Source organism: Zingiber officinale, chromosome 6B, assembly GCF_018446385.1.
Source record: "Zingiber officinale cultivar Zhangliang chromosome 6B, Zo_v1.1, whole genome shotgun sequence".
Lineage (NCBI taxonomy): Eukaryota > Viridiplantae > Streptophyta > Magnoliopsida > Zingiberales > Zingiberaceae > Zingiber > Zingiber officinale.
Genome location: NC_055996.1, coordinates 57809912 through 57831310, shown reverse-complemented (window position 1 = coordinate 57831310; position 21399 = coordinate 57809912). Strand labels below are relative to the sequence as shown.

Below are 21399 nucleotides of genomic sequence, written 5' to 3'. Positions count from 1 at the left end.
TACCTAGCAAATGTTATAGAATAGCTACGCCACTGATTTGTAACTCACGGCAGGAAACAACATAACAGGTAATCTAAACATTTCTTACTGTGCTTACATGCTAAGAATTAAAGTGAACTCCTTCTATACAATTAAACTCGAACAATAAACTAGCATGCTTAACATGTATGCCACGGAAGGTAAGTAATGGAAGGGAAGATCCTAGCTTATAATCCTGTTCAACAGCAAACCCAAGCAAGAAACTTTCGGCACAGCAACTTAGCATGGCAATTTGGCATAGCAACTTCTAAAAGGAAACCTAACATAGAAATTTCAACACAGCAACCCTGGCTTATTCAAAAGGGAAACCCTAGCATAGAAATCTGAAAACCTAATGCCCTAACATGGCAAATTCGGTACAGCACACCTTAGCACAATAATTTAGCACAGCAAACGCAAACCCTAGCATATACTTCTACTCGGCACAGCAAGATCCGGAAGCAAGGAAACGAAACCCAAAAAGGAATTCAGAGCAACTCCTACCACAGGTGAGTAGTACTTACCTCGCTGTTCTTGGACTTACAACCATAGGGAAGCTTCTAGGGTTTCGGCTAGTTCGCGATCTTGGCATTCCCTTCGTGTCCGCGCGTCCTCCTTGACGAGACGAGCTCGAATCTGAGAAGAGCTCGCTGATTCACCCCTTGGCCGGCCGCCAGAGACAAAGCCTTCGCCTCGTCTTCGTTTTCACCCGAGAGGAAATCGCCGTCACGTGCGTGAGGGAGAAGGAAAATTAGGTTTCGGCTAAAACTTAAGTTCTCCTTTTAATACCTAAAATTTCTGTCACCAACTACTACTTAAATATATTTGCTTCCCTTCTTAATCACAAAACAACCACGGAATAGTTGGTTGGCTGGGTTTTGACCAAGCCAAAGGCCTGGGCTTCGATCCTCAGCCGCGCCCCTTTTTATGGCAATTTATTTTAAATGTTCCAACTATAGCTTAAATACCATTTGGTTCGGGTTTTACTAAGAAACCCGCGACTGGTCTGTTGGTTAAGCGAATCTCTGCTTAACCCGAGGTTTCCGGTTCAAACCTCGGCTTGGACATTTTTTTGTCAAAAATCTCTTTCGTTTGTAAAAATACCAAACGACCTCCCAAAATTGCATCAAAATACTCTAAAAATTTCTAAAAAACTCTAGAATATTTTAAAAGCATTTCCCAATATTTTTAAGGACACTTAGAACTCAAAATAGGGAAAGTTGGGTCGTTATAATCCCCTATACCTTATAAAAAGTTCCTCCTCGAACTTAGAATAGTTCTGGATATTTCTGTCTCATATTGTCCTCACGCTCCCAAGTAACTTCCTCGTGCTTCTGGTTTTGTCAGATGACCTTCACTAGTAGTACCTCTTTATTCCTTAGTCACTTAACTTCTCTGTCCACTATTTGTGTAGGTCTGCTCTCATAGCTAAGATCCTCTTGAATCTGCACTGACTGAGGCTCAATCACTTGGCTAGGGTCATGGAGACACTTCTTTAGCATGGAGACGTGAAATACATTATGTATTGCTGACATGTCTTGTGGTAAGTCCAACTTGTAAGCTACTTTCCCAATCCTCTCTATGATCAGGTAAGGTCCTACATAGCGGGGACTTAATTTGCCCTTCTTGCCAAATCTCATCACTCCCTTCATAGGAGAAACCTTGAGAAAGACTGAATCCCCTACTTGAAATTCAAGTGGCCTACGGCGTGTGTCAGCATAACTCTTCTGTCTACTCTGGGCAGTCTCAATCCTTTGTCTGATCCTCTAGATAGCCTGAGTGGTTTCTTCTATCATCTCAGTTTGGATGCCCAGCTCTACTTCCATTTCTCTTCTTTCACCTGCTTCTTGCCAGCAAATGGGTGATCTGCACTTCCTTCCATACAATGCCTCATAAGGTGCCATCTTGATGGTGGCCTGATAGCTATTGTTGTAGGCAAACTCAGCTAGGCATAGATACTTGCACCAACTTCCCTTGAAATCTAGCGTACAAGCCCTGAGCATATCTTCTAAAATTTGATTTACTCACTCTGTCTGTTCATCAGTCTGAGGATGGAAGGCTGTGCTGGACTTGAGTTTGGTGCCTAGTGCATTCTGAACACACTCCCAAAAGTGTGAGGTGAAGCGCCCATCTCTATCAGAAACGATAGATTTAGGAACTCCATGAAATCTGATCACCTCTTTAACGTATAGCTGCGCCAACTGCTCTATAGAGTGGGACATCTTGATGGCTAGAAAATGAGCTGACTTAGTCAATCTGTCCACTACTACCCATATTGTGTCATATCCGTTTGTAGTTCTTGGAAGACCTGTTATGAAGTCCATGGATATGTCTTCCCACTTCCACTCTGGTATTGGGAAAGGTTGTAACATTCCTCCTGGTCTCTGGTGTTCTGCTTTGACTCTCTAGCATGTCAGGCAGGTATTGACATATTTAGCAATGTCTCTTTTGAGTCCAGACCACCAGAACCTTTGTTTCAAGTCTTGGTACATCTTGGTGGAACCAGGATGCATGGAGTAAGGAGTACTATGGGCTTCTTCTAAAATCTTCTTTCTCAACTCTTCGTCATTGGGGACACAAAGGCAGTTCCCTTGGTAGACGATTCCACTATCTGATACTCGAAACTCTGAATTTTCCTTTTCTTGTATCCCTTGCTTGATCTTTTGGATATCTGGATCTTCACTTTGCTTTCTCTATATATCCTCAAGCAGGGTTGACTCTAAGGTCAATGCAGAGAGTTGCCCATAAATAATTTCCATTCCGAAGTCTGTCAACTCCTTTTGCAGTGGCAGGGCTAATGATGACAAGGACATCAGGGATGTGCTGGATTTTCTGCTTAGTGCATCTGCCACTTTATTAGCTTTGCCTGGGTGGTAGACTATTTCACAGTCATAATCTTTGACCAACTCTAGCCACCTACGCTGTCTCATGTTTAAGTCCTTCTGAGTGAAAAAGTACTTAAGACTTTGATGGTTTGTGAAGATTCTGCACTGGACTCCATACAAGTAATGTCGCTAGAGTTTTAGTGCAAAGACCACTGCTGCCAGCTCAAGATCATGAGTGGGGTAGTTCTTCTCATAGTCTTTGAGTTGTCTGGAAGCAAAAGCTATAACTTTTCCTTCTTGCATGAGAACAGCTCCTAGGCCCATCTTGGAAGCATCACTGTAGATGTCAAAACTCTTGTCACTCTCTGGAACGGTCAGAATAGGAGCACTGGTCAGTCTCTTCTTCAACTCTTGGAAACTCTGCTCACATTTGTCTGACCATCCAAACTTCTTGTTCTTCCTGGTGAGGGCTGTTAGTGGAGAAGCTATTCTGGAAAAGTCCTCCACGAATTTCCTGTAGTACCTAGCTAAACCAAGGAATCAACACAATAGCATAAACCTAATTCCATTTACACATGTACAACTAATTACACAATCCAACTCATACCTAATCCAACCTAATTAAGTATCTTACCTCAACACCAAAGTCTCTTCTGTTGGTCCACAACAGGTAGTTGTTGTTGGAATAGGGGCAGCCGTTGAAAACCAGATACACCACTGTCGCAATGAATCTACAATTAGAGACTACCATCCTTAGTTAGCATAACCTTCCACCCAACCCAAGTGTTGCTCACGGTAGGATAAGAATCAGAGCACAGAATTGAAAAAACCAAACCCTAAGCCCTCACCTTCAATCCCACTGGCCGGATTACTGCTACCCTCTGTCGCCTTCTTGAGCTCTCGATTTCCGACGACCTAGGGCACAGTGTCAACAAAGACGGTGGTGCACAGGGCAGAAACAACGCTCCAGATCAGAGGCACAAGGAAGGGAAGCTTCGGTGAGGCGTCGGTTGTAGGGCGTCGCGCTGCTCCGTGCGGCGGTGGCGACTTCGCAGAGGGCAGAGAGGTTTAGCCGGCAGCCGGCGCTCGAGAGAGGAGAAGAGGTGGTGAGTCTTTGTACTCGCGGGGAAGGGGAAGAGAAAGGGTTGCAAAAACCCTTGACCACGGCTTTTGTACCAGAGGGAGGAAGAAACCGCCGCTTGCGGTTAGGGCAGTTCGGAGGAGACGAGGCGAGGAGGAGGAAACGGCGTCGGGCACGAGTTCGGCGGAAGAGAAAGAAAAAGGAAATAAAAAGAAAAAGGAAAAATCAACTTTTCCTCATTTAAATGGGGTAGCCTAAACAAACTTTCCCGGGGCCCAGTTTTATCCCCCTAAACTCATCCATACAGTCTTCGAAAAATTTTCGATAAATTTCTAAAAATTTCAGAAAAATTTCCTTATCATTATTCGTCATTTGTCGGTATTTTACATATATATAGAACATTTTTCATGCATTGGTAGCTGGGCCGACTTCTTTAATCAACATTGATGAGAAGGTGAATGCCAGCATAGTATATTGGTAGAATTTGTAGTTCTATGGCTTATTTCAAAAGATGACATAACTTTCGTTAACAAACTTTGTTCACTTTTTGTAATAAATTTTCAGGTTTGAGTCTTTTACTCTATGAGACTCTTTTTTGGTCTTATCTCAACTATCACTAACACATTCCCTTTCAAGAAAATATGCCAAGAGGGTTTCTTGGTATACACTTGCCATGCTATGCCTAACCAGTGGTTGTTTCTTTGCTAGTACAAGTGAGGTTCTTCTCCTATGTTGTTATCTGTTGTCAGTTGGTAACTATTCGATTCTTTTCTATATTTTGTTCATTCTTGAGTGCTCACCTTGGCTTAACCATAATTGTTGTCATTTATATTCTTATTTGGTGACAACTAATTTGTTTAATTTCATTGTTTCTTATCTCTATGTTAGCTTCTCTCATTCTTATGCGGTTACTCTTTCATCAACTCTTTTTCTTCTTCAGAAGCATCCAATGGTTGTTTCTTTAGCTACTGTTGGAGTGATCAAAGGCTAGCCATTCTCTAATTTAGTTTTTCTTCCCGTTACTTTCTTTTCATTGACAAAGGGAGGCTTCAGAAGAGTATTTTTATCAGGGCTATTAGTCTCTTTGTTTATTCTTATAAGGACATAAGGGCACTGACTATTGACTGGTCCTCCCCCCTCTCTTTCAAATTATCAGTAGTTCAACAATCTCTAACATTGGTCATGATTTTTATTTTTTAGAAAATTTTTTTGGTAGGCTGTTTCATTGTTTGTTGATTTTTACTGCTATGGAAGATGGGCATCCTTAGTATTTAATCTACTAAAATATAATTTTTGTGGAGGTGGTTAGTGTAACTTACATGGAACTGAAGGATTCTCATTTTACTTTAGGAACGAATTTAATAACTTCAATATCTATTTTGTTATTGCATTAATTTTTTTTTGCCATTTGTCCCTGTTGTGAGGAGGAAATATGGCCCTAAACTGTTGATTGTGGTCTCTCCCGTGTATATTTGGCTAGCTTTCATGTCATTACAACCTCACAAAGAAGAAAGGTATTGTTCATGAAGATTGATTGCTTTGTTGATCTCATTAGAAAATTGATTCTCTATAAGGCTAAACATTTAAGAATTCCTTTAGTCTTATACAAGTTTAAAATGATTTTGCCTGAGCCATTTTATACTCAATTCCAATTTTCTCTCAGTTAAACTAGATCATCTCATCTCAACTACTTGTTTTTCTTTTCTCACATGTTTATCTATGTTTAGAAATAATTTCAGTCCTTAGTTGTATATGATAGTTACTGTCTTGTCTAACATCGCATATAGATCTTCATCGAGATATGTATGCAAATTATAAATGCACAACTTAATTTAGGTCTTATGCTAGACTAATTTGCTATGTCACAGATTTCTCTGTCCAATATATCCACTTATCGACATCGTAACAACTGCTGTCATTGATAGTTTCCTGGATCTTTTGCTAGATTTATCTATCCAATATATCTACTTATCTGCATCGTAGCAACTGCTGTCATTGATAGTTTCGTGGATCTTTTCCGCAACAAGAATGCAGTGGAAGACTCATTGATTGTTATGGTATGTTCTCACTTTCTTAATATGGTTCATTGTTTAAGCAAGTAACTATACTATGTTTGATTTATCCTTATCTATCTACACAGATTGCTAAGGGATTAAGATCCATTTTTCTTGACCTTATATTGTGTGCATCCCATAGCAGCACGTTCTCTAAATTTAATGGGTACTTTGTGTCTTTGGAAATATATAAACACTTGGGCCATCATGATATTATTGGAAATGGTAAGTTTTTTTTTATTTTATACTAGAATTATCTTGTTTGTAGTAAATTAATTATCAAGTTTTAAGATGAAATATCTCTACCAGTTCTTTTTGAAGGATCATCATTACTTTTTCAACGTTCTTATGTACCTTTGATAGTGTTTAGAATAAAAGGAAATAAAAATGAAAAATAATTCTACATAATTGATGCTCAAGGTGATCAAATTGTCACTTTATTCTCAAATTTTGTTTTGAAAATTTGGTTGATTACGTATACTGTTTGATTGGATTAGAATTTTTAATTTGATGGAATGCTTGCCTTTATGCACTGAGACTGTGCTTTGCATCGGAAGTGAATGACATTGTTATCCTTCTTCATTTTTTATGCCTTTGTACATTAAGGAAGTTCAATGGATAGATGAAGGATTTAGGGGTCTTCTTCCATTTCCTTTTAATTCAAGTTTGGGAGGCATGGCAGCTGCCCCACCTCATTTCAATGACAAGAACAAGGCTTCCCATGGCCAATATGTAATTATCAGTTGTGTCTATTAATGAAATTTTTTAATGTCTTGCTTACCGTGCTAATCCTGCTTGTGACTGGATTTGCAGTTTTGAGACATTAAACTCTGCACCTTCTATGTGGAGCTAGATTTGCAAAGGCCATATCCAACTCGAGGAAGCAACTTATTGACATGAGAGGTAGGTGTACCTTCTTTAGTTCCGCTTTTGAACAAATATCCCCATAAAGATTCATTTGTGTGTTCTTAATAGATCTGTTCTTATAACATTGTTATCTAGGATTAGCATTTATTCTGTTAAATGTGATTTATGCACCTGTAATTATTCCGGTGAAGTTTGCATTCTGTTAAACTAAATTATGACCTTTGTAGAGAACTTATTGGTAACCATGGACCTTGTGAAGATAGCAGTTTTGGCCTTGCTCGTGAAGTTCATTCAAAGCCACCATTCACAGAATATGCTTCAACATGCTGGTAAGTATGTTTGTGACAAGCACTTGTGATCTTATATTTTTTTTATTTTCACGTACTTTGGTTGTGGTGATGTCATATCAAGCTCTGGAAGTTTTGCATCAATCTTCTATTTACAGTTCTATAGTTGGTTAGTGAACTGATCCAATATATTTATATAATCAGCTTTGTTTTTATATGATATTATTATATTATTCAATGTCAGATATGTGGGCAATGGGAGTTATCATGGCTGAACTTTTCACTCTTCGTCCCCTTTTTCCTAGATTGAGGTACTCATCAAATTGGTGCATGTTCTTTGTTAACTATAAAACTTATAATTTCTATTACCCTATTACTATAAAGGGATATTGTAGACCCTTTGTTGACCAGCTATTTGCACATTGTTTTTTTGCTAAATGACTAACGCTTTAGGTTAATTTGAACATTCAGTAGAGGTTAAGTAGTTATAAGTTAATTTCATTGTTTGATGTCTCAACCCCTCTACCAGCTAATTTATTTGGACTACAATTTTTAGTGAGGCAGATGAGTTATTTAAAATATGCAATGTTATTGGATCTCCAAATAGCTACTCTTAGTTAGAAGGATTACAACTTGCAGAAGTAATGAAATATCAGTTCCCGTAAGTGTGTATGTTGCTCTGTAAATTTATTTTTCCCTAGTCCAAATGCCTTTTCTATACAACTGATTTATTAGGATCACTGAGTTCTCATTCTTTTGAGAATTTTTACCATTTATCAATTGGTTTGCACATGGGAATTGCAAACTTGAGATACAAACATAACCTATCTTTGGCGGCAGCATGATTGTTGTCTTGTTGCTTCTTTGATGATCTTAGGTTTGGTGTTCAGATATGGAAAACAATTGTTTTATATTTTTCTTCTCTTTGTGTTTTGATTCAAATTGAGGAACATTGTTAATATCCTATGAAAACATGAATAAATTTTTGATAATGTCTTATTTTGACGGCCTTAGTTTGCTGGTATCCCTCTTTTCGTGCTGATTCCAATAGCCAGCAAGGATGTAGTTGATCTTATCCCAGTAAGTCACAAAATGAATAATTCTACTCTCACTATTTTGACTGTCTTGTTGCATTCTAATATCTTCACTTATTTGGCAGTCACTTTGTTCGTGGGACTCCACAAAAAGACCCTCTGCACTAGAGGTTCTTCACCATTCTGTAATGTATTGCATAGTGATCCTTATTAAATATGATTTGTGGAACAGAATACTTTGAGAAACAAAAAGATTTATTATGTTCATGTTATTTGTCAACTACTTGCATCCTTGTTTTCACATCCCACCATCACCTCAGTTGAAACTAGGAGTGCACAAAATACCTTCATTAGGTTAAGTCTTCGATAGTTTTATTATTATTAAATTCAATTATCCTCTAATCTTGTAATATTAAGCATCCATTAAAGGTGTGTTGGTGTCAAAAAGTGCTAGAGTACAAGGCTTGCAAGAAACTTTCCGTCTCATGGTACAAATGGATTTTCAGGGATAGGTGGCTTTTATTGTTTTATCTATTTATACTTTCTCAGTTTTTATCAAATAATTAGTATATAATTTATTTTATTTTGTGAGTTATATGTGTGCAAAGAAAGCTAGAGTTGAATCATCAAGTAGTTTATAGTTAATTTAATCTTTTTTGTGTGAAAACTTGTTTAGTTGTCTTATCACCTATTATCTAGTATAATCGCAAGACTGCTAGAAGGATAGAACAATTGAGAATGATGTTAAACCATATAATCATCAGATAACTCCAAGAAACATCAAAGATGGTATAAAAACAATTGAGAATGATGTTTGTAAGAAGTATTGTGTATATATATTTTGAGTTTGCATATATGCTTGTAAGAAGTGATAATTTAAAATGGGATGATATATATATGTTTGTAGATAATGGTTTATTGTTTATATATTTGTAGATAACAGTTTATTGTCCTATAATGTGTGTTGAGAAACAACACGGTTAAATGGTTAAAATGATAATATTTCAATACGAATGACAACGATTAAAAATCATTTTACAAAATCCCAAAAAAAATTCATGGTAAATCGAGGTGTTGAGAAGGATAGGTCAATCAAAGACAACAGTTATAAACCGTTGTCTTATCACTTAAAACACAACAGTGAAAAACCATTGTAAAAAATCGTTGTAAATCGGTGCGTTGAGAAAGATAGGGCGCTCAAAGACAATAATTATAAGCCGTTGTCTTTTCACTTGAAATGCAAAGGTGAAAAATCATTGTAAAAGGTCCAAAAAATCCATTGCAAATTGACGTGTTGAAAAAGATAGAGCCCTAAAAAACAACAGTTAAAAATGGTTGTCTTTTCCTTAAAATGACAACGGTTAAAAATTGTTATCTTTTCCTTAAAACGAAAACGGTTTAAAACCATTGTCTTTTAAGGGTTCAATCTTTCTCAATGCGTCGATTAATAACGGAATTTTAGGAACTTTAACAATGGTTTTTCACCATTGTCTCTGTGCAGCTTTGTTGTAGTGATCTCAAGCTTACTCTTGCGCGCACTTTCTCTACTGTTCTTCATTTTTCTCGATTGAAACATGTACTAACTTGAGCGTCGGAGGTCCTTTGCCAGAGACTCCCCTTGGTTTCTGGGTGCTAACATTTTGTTGGCTCATCTTAGTGTGTGCAGGATCAAAGGGAAGCTTCTCCTTGGAGTAAAAAGTTTTCTTCCAGTCAACAACCAAGTCACTGCTACCAGCACACCATCTCTTCAGTTTTTAGATAAGATCATATTTGGCGCAATCTGTGGGAATTTCTTTGCTTGAATATGAAGCTTAGATATGGAAGAGGTTGGACGACTCACCACCATCGCATTGACTCAAGAGGAGTTGGAAATGCTGATTAATGCTCGAGCACAAAATATATTGCAGCAACAACAATAAGTTGCTATTGGTGGTACTCTGTCACCCAATCCCGTAGCATCGACAACATCACATCAAAGGGAAAGGGGAGCTCGGGAGGAAGGCCCTACCCATCTGCCTCATGCGTCTCACTCACTAATCCAGTGCCATCGAACGTTATTCTATACACTGCCCGAGCACATGGGGGAAGAAGGATCGTCCCAAGAATCTTCTGGAAAAGTACCTATCCAAGAGGGGCGCAAGGGGAAAACCCCAGTAACTTGTAGCTCTCTCGAGTGAATTAGCTCCCTGTTCTCTCAGGGGGTGCTGGAAGATAAGTTGCTAAAACATTATCAGCCCCTGACAATAGGGGAATACAGAGGCTCAACTGACTCTGAGGATCACCTCCTCAAGTTTGAAAATGCGGACCTACTTTATCAATATACGGACAGTATAAAATGTTGAGTGTTCCTCACTACACTCGCTGACTTAGCGCAAAGATGGTTCAAACTACTATCGGCCGACTCAATTTGCAATTTTAAGGATTTTTGCAAGGCTTTCCTTCATAACTTTGCTAGCAGTCATCATTACAGAAGACTGCACCGAGCCTTTCATTTTATCAAACAAAGGGCCCAAGGAGACACTCAGAGCCTATATTAAAAAATTCAATCAAGTGGCCATGGATGTCCGTATAGCCACCACAGATATTTTGGTGAGTGCTTTTGCCCAAGGCCTCGTCGATAATGACTTCTTTCGCTCCTTAATCAGAAGACCTCAAAGGAACTTCGACCATCTACTTGATCGGGCGATCAAGTTTATTAATGTCGAAGAGGCGCAATCTGCCTAGAGGAATGAGGTCATCGCACTAGCTCCGGCTCTGGTGCCTGAGTGCGAGCATTACCTGCTTCTCCACGTAAACACCACAAAAAGGGTTTAGAAGCAGTTTTTAAAGACCTATACTAGCGGTTAACGACCGCTGCTAAACCTATTGCACTTGTTACACAATTGCTGTGGGTGTTGGCGGCGCTAAAGGCAACCGAAATGGTAAAACAAACTTGTGGTTTAAGCCTCAAAGCCGCTTCTGATGCATACCAATAGAAGCAGTTTCGAACCGATTCGGATGTAAACGTATAGAAGCAATCCTGACCGCTTATATAAATCAATATGGTCTGGCTTAAGGTGGACTTTTAGGAGCGGTTACTAACCAATTCTAAAAGTCAACTTGTAGAAACGGTTACAATTGATCCTATACATTACTATGCAATTCAAAAAAAAGACTTTTAGAAGTTGTCTGAAACTGATGCAGAAGGAGGATTTATTAGAGATAGTTGTAAACTGACTTACAAAATGGATGTTTAGAAGTGGTTGTAACTGATCCTATAAGTTGCTTATGCAACGATTACACTATCTATAGGAGCAATTATAAACCACTGCTAATTATACAAAATTATCAATTTTAAAAATGCTCCTATATCATATTGTACCTATAGATTTTCAAACCAAATGCTCAATTTAAATCAATGGACAATATTCATATTTCACTTCACAAACATAATTTATATTCATAACACATAATAGGATTACCAAATAAACAAGTCATATATATGTAAGTTCAAAATATTCATAACACACATTTAACACCACACTATACCACTAATACAATCTCTTCTTTAATCTCCAAAATATATAAACACTTTAATAATAAGTTTTCTCCACCAAAAAAGCATCAAAAGGCATTTGCTCCAAGCGACAAAAGACATTTTCTCCAACCTTCAATAGCAACCTTCAAAGAACGAAAAGACATAAAGAATGGAAAGAGACATAAAAGACTATATAACTATAAAGAATGATGAATACCCTAATGACTTTAGTGATCAAAGTAAGAATATGTTTTTTTTTGTTTTTGTTTTTGCTACTAGAACATATTCTATGACTAGGTATTACATAACAATTTTGAAAATCTAGCTAAATAGCCTAAATTTGATAATCAATTTGAGAAGCTCTGATCGACAAATACACGCTAAAGCTCACTCAAATAACTAAGCAAACAAAATTAGAATTTTAGTTTAAGATTCATATACAAGCAAGGTGAGTTTCAAAGACACATGACCCAAGTCACTATGTTCATAAAATTTGCTAGATTAGGCACCTTAGCATACTTGCTTACAAAGACATGGAAATATAACTCTCTTTGAACAATTCACAATCATGTGACTGCTTACTTGACTCATTCACATTTTCACAAACAGGTTATTACATTATGAACATATTTGATAAAAAGTTTATGAATTAATGACCATACACTAACTTGAAAAATACTAAACTTATAGAGTCGCAAAATGGAGTTTGACCTTGAACCTAGTTCAAAATTTAATTGTTTCCAATTTAATTGTGATAGACAGATGAGGTGCTAAAACTCCATCTTAAATTAAATTCCAACTTGAACTAAGTTCAAATTAGGAAAGGCTTTTATGCTAAAGCTTAGCCTAATAAGTTAAGCTTTGACATTCAGCTAAACAATGACTTACTGAGCTAAGACTGGCCAATTATCAATGCATAATGGGGGCAGACAAAATCACAAAAGTGAATCTATCACAAATCAGACTAGGGAACAGAATTATTCAAATTACACTGATGAGTTGAATTAAACAACACTATCCAGACTTAGCAGGATTATTGAACCTTATTATGAAACAAATGTCAAACAACTTTAAACACCATCGGTGCATCAACAGAGATCCACCGTGCTTAAACCATACCATCCTCAAAAGAATCAATTGAAATAAATCTTCGAAACACAGCAAAACTAGAATATATCAAAAAGTTGACTATTACTGAAAATTACTAAACGTTAGAATCAATCAAAATATATAATGAACAGCGCTCAAATGGAGATGGATATTGATCCGGCAGTAAGGACGGGAGACCCTCTTTTGAGAGAAGTCAACGCCATGTGGAGGTCAAAGGTCAAACGGCCGACCAAAAAAGGGGGGACCGACCGACCAAAAGGGGTATAAGTGGAAGCAAAGACAACCCGACGAGTAGTCGGGTCTCCGACGCTCATGGTGAACAGGGTTGCCGGGCCGAGCGGGTAGCCCGCTTGGCCGAGGCATAAAGCAGTAATGCTGTGAACAGTTTCATCCGAGCACACGACCTGGAATCTCCCGAGCGGATCAGTACCTACGTCCGGTCGGATGTGATGGGACTGCCGAGCGGCCGGACGCTCGGCGCGGGAACAGAAGAGACAAAAGGAAAAGGGAAACATCGGAAAACATCTTCTGACAATAGGCATGTCCAACGACCAAGTCATACGCTGACTTGAACCTTACGACAGAAGGTTCTGCCGTCCCATCAGAGAGGTGCTCGGACTGTAGCAGTATGGTGTCAGGCAAGCTCCTCTGACAAGCCCATACTGAGGTATGGTAAGAGGACACGTATTCACCTCGGTATGTGTGCATAAGCCTCTTCACAGCTTTATATAAGGGTCCTCACACTTCGCCAGAGGTACGCATTCTCGCATATTCGGAGCCACTCTCTCATTTTCCTCTTGCCTGACTTAAGCGTCGGAGGGTCGTCGCCGGGAACCCCTTCCCGGCCCGACTTCTTTGCAGGTTCGCCGGAGCTTCGTATGGCCGGTCGGAGATCCACGTCATCGGTTCGGAGAGCGCCACGTGTCCAGCGTCCATAGATTCAGCGTTCGGACAGGATCAAATTGGCGCCGTCTGTGGGAACGCACCTGCATCCGAGCGGAAGCAATGGACGAAGCTGGACGACCGCACACGGTGATGCTCTCTACGGAGGAGCTTGACGCTCTGATCGAGGCAAGAGCAGCAAAACTCGTGGAGCAACAGAAACAAAAATCGCAAGTTTAGCGGGTGGAGCAACAAGCGACGTCAGCATCAGGAGGCCGAGCGGAAGTACCGCCTGCCACGGTTCCATTTCATTGGGCCCTATTGTGTACGCCTCCTGAAGTTGCAACAGTTAACCGTGAGCGAGGATCTTCGTCCGACGAGGCGCCTCTGCGAGACAACAGAAAAGGCAAGGCCCCCCGAACGGACGCCTCCCCCGAGCGGATCAACCAACAATTTTCAGAGGTTATTCTGCGGGACCCTCTACCAAAGCACTATGTGCCCCCGACGATCGGTGAATACAACGGAACCACCGACCCGGACGATCATCTGGGTAAGTTCGACAACACAGCTACCCTACATCAATACACAGATGTAGTAAAGTGCCGGGTGTTTCTTATCACCCTCTCGGGATCGGCGCAACGATGGTTCCGGAGGCTGCCGGACAGATCCATCACCAGCTTCAAAGAGTTCCGCGTCGCTTTCCTCCATCACTTTGCGAGCAGTCAGCGCTATCAGAAGACCAGTGTTAGCCTATTCGCCATCAAGCAAGAGCCCAAGGAGCCGCTCAGAGCTTACATTTAACGATTCAACCGAGTGGCCATGGATATTCCAACGGCCACCTCAGAAACTATGATGAATGCGTTCACGCAAGGCCTCGTGGACGGTGACTTCTTCCGGTCACTCATTCGGAAGCCGCCCCGAGACTACGATCATATGTTACACCAGGCCAATGAGTACATCAATGTGGAGGAATCTCAGGCGGCCCGAAGAAAAGAGGTTCCAACTGAGCGGCTAGCCCCTGCCGAGCGGAAGCCTGTCACTCGCCAGGAGCCGCCCAGAGGACCGCGGGCCAAAGCAGTCCGCTCTCACCACGCGAGGTCCCAAGCCGTTCAAGAGGTAGCTGCCGAGCGGCCCAAACCTAAGAAGAAGGTATGGACCCCCATGTTTTGCTCGTTCCACCGGACCGACACGTATAACACGCGAGATTGCCGAAGCCTTCCCCTGATCGCCCACCCCGCTCCTCGGAGTAGCCGTCGTCGCTCACCATCATCCGACAGGCGACAGCAACACCATGAAGCCAATCGGCGGATATCCGACAGGCGACAGCGACAGTCTCCCGAGCGGCATCATCCTCAGAGGCATGAGGACTATCCCCGGGTGTATAGGGAGCGGCCTAGGTCGTCCGCTCGGGAAGAAGAAAATAGAAGCAACATGTTGCGAGGCGAAATCAACATCATCACCGGCGGACCGACCAGAGGAGACTCCAACAGAGCAAGGAACGCGAGTGTCAGGCAGCTTCAGATCCACGCGGTCGGCTGCAGTAAAGAACGGGCGAGCGGGCCTGAAATCAGCTTTGGGCCCAGGGACTTGGAGGGAGTCGAAGTGCCACATGACGACGCTCTCCTCATCAAAGCAGTAATAGCTAACTATACTATTCACCACGTTTTCATCGATACAGGAAGCTCGGTCAACATTATATTCAAAAAGGCCTTCGACCAACTGCAAATTGATCGAGCCGAGCTGCTGCCCATGACAACCCCTCTCTACGGGTTTACGGGCAATGAAGTTCTGCCGGTCGGACAGGTCCGACTGGCTATTTTGCTGGGAGAAGAGCCGCTCAGAAGGACGCGGACTGCAAACTTCGTCGTGGTCGACTCTCCCTCAGTATACAACGTTATCTTGGGACAACCGGCACTTAGTGAGTTTCGAGCGACCGTCTCCACCTTCCACCAGAAAATCAAGTTCCCGGTGGAAGATAAAGTGGGAGAAGTTCGAGGAGACCAGCTGGCGGCTCGGCGATGCTACGTCGAGATGGTCCGAGCTGAAGCTAATTCTGCTCGGAAGACGCCATGGATCGAGGTGAATGCCATAACCGAAAAACCACCCTCTTTGGTTTATGAAGAAAAAGAGGAAGTGCAAATTCATCCGACCCGATCGGAGGCCACCACATTCATTGCGGCCGATTTGGAGGCAAGCCAGAAAAATGAGGTGATCAAATGTCTCCAGAGAAACTGTGATGTCTTCGTTTGGTCGACGCATGAGCTGTCGGGAATTTCGCCAAGTATAGCCCAGCATGAGCTCCACGTCCGACCGGACGCTCGGCCGGTGAAGCAAAGGAAGAGGGACTTTAGCACCGAACAAAACGCCATCATCCGAGCGGAGGTCGAGAAGCTTCTGGAGGTCGTCTATATAAGGGAGGTACAGTTCCCGAGTTGGCTCGCGAATGTAGTGCTAGTCTCTAAGTCGGGCAACAAGTGGAGGGTTTGCATCGATTTTCGGGACCTCAATAAAGCGTGCCCAAAGGATTTCTACCCTCTGCCCCGGATTGATCAATTGGTGGACTCCATAGCCAGGTGTGAGCTGATATGCAAGCTAGACGCATATCAGGGCTATCATCAGGTGCCGCTCGCCCGAGAAGATCAACAGAAAGTCAGTTTCGTCACAGCCGACGGCACTTACTGCTATAATGTAATGTCGTTCGGACTGAAGAACGCGGGCGCCACCTACCAACGCTTGATGAACAAGGTATTCAAAGAGCAGATCGGATGAAATTTAGAAGTGTACGTGGATGATATTCTCATCAAGTCCGTCTGAGCGGCTGATCTGTTTAAAGACATGGAGGAAACCTTCCGAACACTGAGGAAGTATGGAGTCAAACTGAACCCTCAGAAATGTTTGTTTGAAGCAAAAGGCGGGCGTTTCTTGGGCTATATAGTGACCGAGCGGGGCATAGAGGTAAATCCCAGCAAGGTAAAAGCGTTGCAAGATATGCCGCCCCCAAGAAATATGAGGGAAGTACAGCGCTTGACCGGTCGGATAACAGCATTGTCAAGATTCATCTCGAAGACTGCCGATCGGAGTCTCCCTTTTTTCAAGGTCTTACGCAAAGCCACCAAGTTTCATTGGGATGAAGAGTGCGATCGGCATTCGAAGAGCTGAAGACATACCTGAACTCTTTGCCCGTGCTAGCCAAGCCAGCTGTGGGTGAGCCGCTCTGTGTTTATTTATCTTCAACCGAGCAGGCAGTAGGCTCGGTATTAGTAAGGACAAGCGGAGAACAACAACCCGTGTACTTCTTGAGCCATATTTTAAAAGATGTTGAATCTCGCTACACTGGGCTCGAGAAGCTGGCTTTTACTTTGGTCCTCACCGCTCGGAGACTTCGCCCTTATTTCCTAGCACATACCATCATAGTCCGGACAAATAGCCCATTGGGGAGACTGCTGCTGAACCCAGAAGCGTCCGGACGGCTCATCAAATGGACAACGGAGTTGAGCGAATTTGACATTCAGTATCAACCCCGTTCGGCGATAAAGGCACAGTCCTTGGCAGATTTTGTCACCGAAGTGCAAAAGCCAGAGCCCGAAGCTATGTGGAAAATATTTGTAGACGGATCATCCACTCGGCTCGGGAGCGGGATTGGCGTGCTATTACTCTCTCCCCAAGAAGAAAGGATGCACTTATCCGTCCGGCTGGATTACAGAGCCACAAATAACGAAGCAAAGTGTGAGGCCATTATAGCCGGCTTGCAGGCCGCCCGGCATGTTGGAGCCAGTCGGGTGACACTCCATTCAAATTCTCAGCTGGCCGCTCAACAGCTCTAGGGCACTTTTGAGATTAACAACGCTCGGCTCAAACTCTACGCTGAAGCCTTCAAAAAGCTCAAGGCTAACTTCAGAGAAGTCATTATCCAGAAGATACCACGAGCGGAAAACCAGGCAGCAGACGAGTTAGCCAAGCTTGCAAGTTCAATATCACCGGTCATCATCCAGCAGCCAATTGAACAAGTATCCTTGGTGGCGCATATTGACCGGATGGAGGGCCCCGCATTCCCAAGAGATTGGAGGACAGCCATCATAGAGTTTCTGTGCTCGGGTGCGACACCGTCCGATCGGGAGGCTGCCCAGCTATTAAGAAGGAGAGCCGGTCGGTTCACACTCATTGGAAACTAACTCTACAAGAAGGCTTTCTCCCGCCCACTTTTGAAATGTGTGAGCTCGGAAGATGCGGCGTACATCCTCCAAGAAGTGCACCAAGGATCGTGCGGAGGACATCTGGGCGGAAGATCACTGGCTAGGAAGATCCTGCTGGCCGGATACTTCTGGCCAACCCTGCAAGCAAACGCCGCTCGGACCGTTGCGGCGTGCCTCTCCTTCCAGAAGTATCATAACGTCTCCCACCGATCGGCGGAGGAGATGAAAGTATCTACAGTATCATGTCCGTTCGATCAGTGGGGAGTGGATATCGTGGGTCCGTTTCCTATGGCGACAGGTCAGCAGAAGTTTCTACTGGTGGTGGTCGACTATTTTTCCAAATGGGTGGAGGCCGAGCCACTAGCCAAGATCACCGAGAAGATAGTCAAAAAGTTTATTTGGCAGCATATAATCTGTCGGTTCGGCATCCCTCGCCGGCTAGTATCTGATAACGGACGACAGTTCGTCGGGAAGTAGCTCGAAGACTGGTGCAAAAGTTATGGCATTGAACAATACTTTACTTCCGTTGCGTATCCCCAAAGTAACGGCCAAGCGGAAGTAACCAACAGAGAAATCCTTAGAATTCTTCGGGCTCGACTTGACCACATAGGAGAAAGCTGGGTGGATGAGCTGCCGGGCGTCTTATGGGCTATCCGCACGACCCCAAAGGAAGGAACGGGCGTTACGCCATTCCATTTGGTGTACGGCGGCGAAGCAGTTATCCCAGTTGAAGTCAGCGTAGAGTCCGTCCGGATCAAGAACTATGATGATGACAACGCCGAGCGGAGGAACATGGAGTTGGACTTGGTCGACGAAGAGCGAGCCAAGGCGTCCGTCCGGCTGATGGCGTACCGACAAAGAATGAAGCAGAACTACAACCGGCGCATGATCCCTAGAGCATTCCAAGTCGGCGACCTAATCTGGAAGAAAGTAAAGCCGGTCGGGGATGTTGGCAAGCTGGAGGCTCATTGGGCGGGCCCCTTCAAAGTCATCGAAAAGCTCCGCTCGGGTGCTTATTATTTGGAGGATAAAGACGGACGACTTCTGGATCGACCATGGAGTGCAAATCATCTCCAGCCGTATCGAGCTGGGTGAGAGGTGCACTGATGTAATTCATTTTGTGTATCTCTTGGTCGCCTGTGTTATTTTGATGCAGGAAGTAAAATGATAAAAAGCGCATTTGGCAATTTTCGCCGAACGGCAGTGTTGAAATTAGCCTTAAAGATCGTCGAGCTCGGACGTTAAATATTGAGAGTCGCGCCGACGACTAAAAACCCTCCGGCCGGAAGATCGTCGAGCTCCGACGTTAAATATCGAGAGTCGCGCCGGCGACTATAAACCTTCCGGCCTGAAGACCGTCGAGCTCCAACGTTAAATATCGAGAGTCGCACCGGCGACTATAAACCCTCTGGCCGGAAGACCGTCGAGTTCCGACGTTAAATATCGAGAGTCGCGCCGACGACTATAAACCTTCCGGCCGGACGAGCACCGACATTAAATATCGAGAGTCGCGCCGGCGATATAAACCTCCGGCCGAAGACCGCCGAGCTCCGACGTTAAATATCGAGTCACGGCGACTATAAACCTTCCGGTGGAAGACCGTCGAGCTCCGGCGTTAAATATCGAGTCGCGCGATTATAAACCCTCAGTAGGAAGACCGCCGAGCTCCGGCGTTAAATATTGAGAGTTGCGCCGGTGACTATAAACCTTCCGCCGGAAGACCGTCGAGCTCCGACGTTAAATATCGAAAGACGCGGCGACTATAAACCTCCGGCGGAAGACCGTTGAGCTCCAACGTTAAATATCGAGTCGCACGGCGACTATAAACCCTCCGCCGAAGACCGCCAAGCTCGGCGTTAAATATCCAGTCGTGGCGACTATAAACCTTCCGGCCGGAAGACCGCCGAGCTTCGACGTTAAATATCGAGTCGCGCCGACCCTCCGGCCGAAGACCGTCGAGCTCCGACGTTAAATATCGAGAGTCACGCCGGCGACTATAAACCTTCTGGCCGGAAGACCGTCGAGCTCCGACGTTTAATATCGAGAGTTGCGTCGGCGACTATAAACCCTCCGGCCGAAAGACCGTCGAGTTCCGACATTAAATATCGAGAGTCGCGCCGGCGACTATAAACCTTCCGGCCGGAAGATCATCGAGCTCCGATGTTAAATATCGAGAGTTGCGCCGACGACTATAAACCCTCCGGCCAGAAGACCGTCGACCTCCGACGTTAAATATCAAGAGTCGCGCTGGTGACTATAAACCCTCTGGCTGGAAGACCGTCGAGCTCCGACGTTAAATATCGAGAGTCGCGCCGGCGACTATAAATCCTCCGGCCGAAAGACCGTCGAGCTCCGACGTTAAATATCGAGAGTCGCGTCGGCGACTATAAACCCTCCGGCCAAAAGAAGACAATAAAGAGGTCGACTCTTAAGTCGTTTGGCCGATCGGCCAAGTAACCAAAAGTACGTGAACATCTGGTGAAAATCCCGTTTGCGAAACAGGATATATTCCGTCGAGCGGACAAGCTACGCAAAATACTTCGTAAAAAACCCCTTTCGAACACAAGAAAGGTGGGATGAGAGGCGAATAACGAGGAGAAGCAAAGGAACATGAACAACGATAGTTGGCGAGCCGAGCGAACAACACTCATATTGATTAGCAAAAGAAAAAGCAAGTAAAAGGATAGCATTAAAGAAATTAAGGACGAGCGGCCGAATTACAAAAATGGATAAGTGTTTGGCCGAGCGGCCGAGTTACATAAAAACTTCCTATTCAAGGAAATCATAAATGTCCTGGGGGATGGTGCCGAGAAGTGCCGCTTGGTCTTGGGCCGGGATGATGACGGAGTTGGCCAGATGACCCTTGGATTTCAAATAAGTGATGGTGGCAGTCATAGCCAGATCGAAGGCAGTGTACATCCGTTCGCAGACTTTCTCCGAGAACTCTTCCGAACGGATGTAATTCAGCCTCAGGGCTGCGACTCGACCAGGCTCAGCCTCTTGATATTCTTTAAAGGCCGCTTGGGAGGCTACGAGGGACTCCTGCAGAGTTTTCAGTTCGTCCTTATGCTTAATTGCCTCGGCCGAGCGGCTTGCCTTCTCGCCGTCCAGTTGCTCCATCAACTCTTTGACTCGCTGCTCTAGGCCCCGAGCCTCGATATTCTTCTTCTCCAGATCGGAGATAGCTATCTTCTTCCGCTCGGTTGCCAGGCTTATTTTTCGGTCAAGTGATTTGACCTGTCGATCGAGCTCGGACAGAGTATGCGCCTGGTCAGCCATTTTCTTTTGCTCCGCCGCCAGCAAAGCTTGCGTCTTTTTGAGCTCTTTCTGCAGCTCGGCGTAGGAGGGGCCTTGGGAGCCGGGCGGACCGCCCGAACTCCTTAGCCGCTTTAGCACCTCGTCCACCATGGCTAGACGGTTGCAGACGGCTATCTCCTCCACCCATCTCTGGCATAAGAAAGATTGTTAATGGCCGATCGGAAAGAAGGAGTCAAGGACTTAATGAAAATAAACTTACCCCCGTGGCCTGCT

General features: G+C 43.6%; 1 protein-coding gene and 1 pseudogene across 1 annotated transcript in view; both read left to right on the top strand.

Annotated features, from left to right (window-relative positions):
- Nucleotides 1–21399, top strand: part of LOC121992481 (alpha-humulene synthase-like) — a 108069-nt gene that overhangs the window by 20074 nt on the left and 66596 nt on the right. The window lies entirely within an intron of this gene.
- LOC121991004 lies at nucleotides 164–7143 on the top strand (annotated as a pseudogene).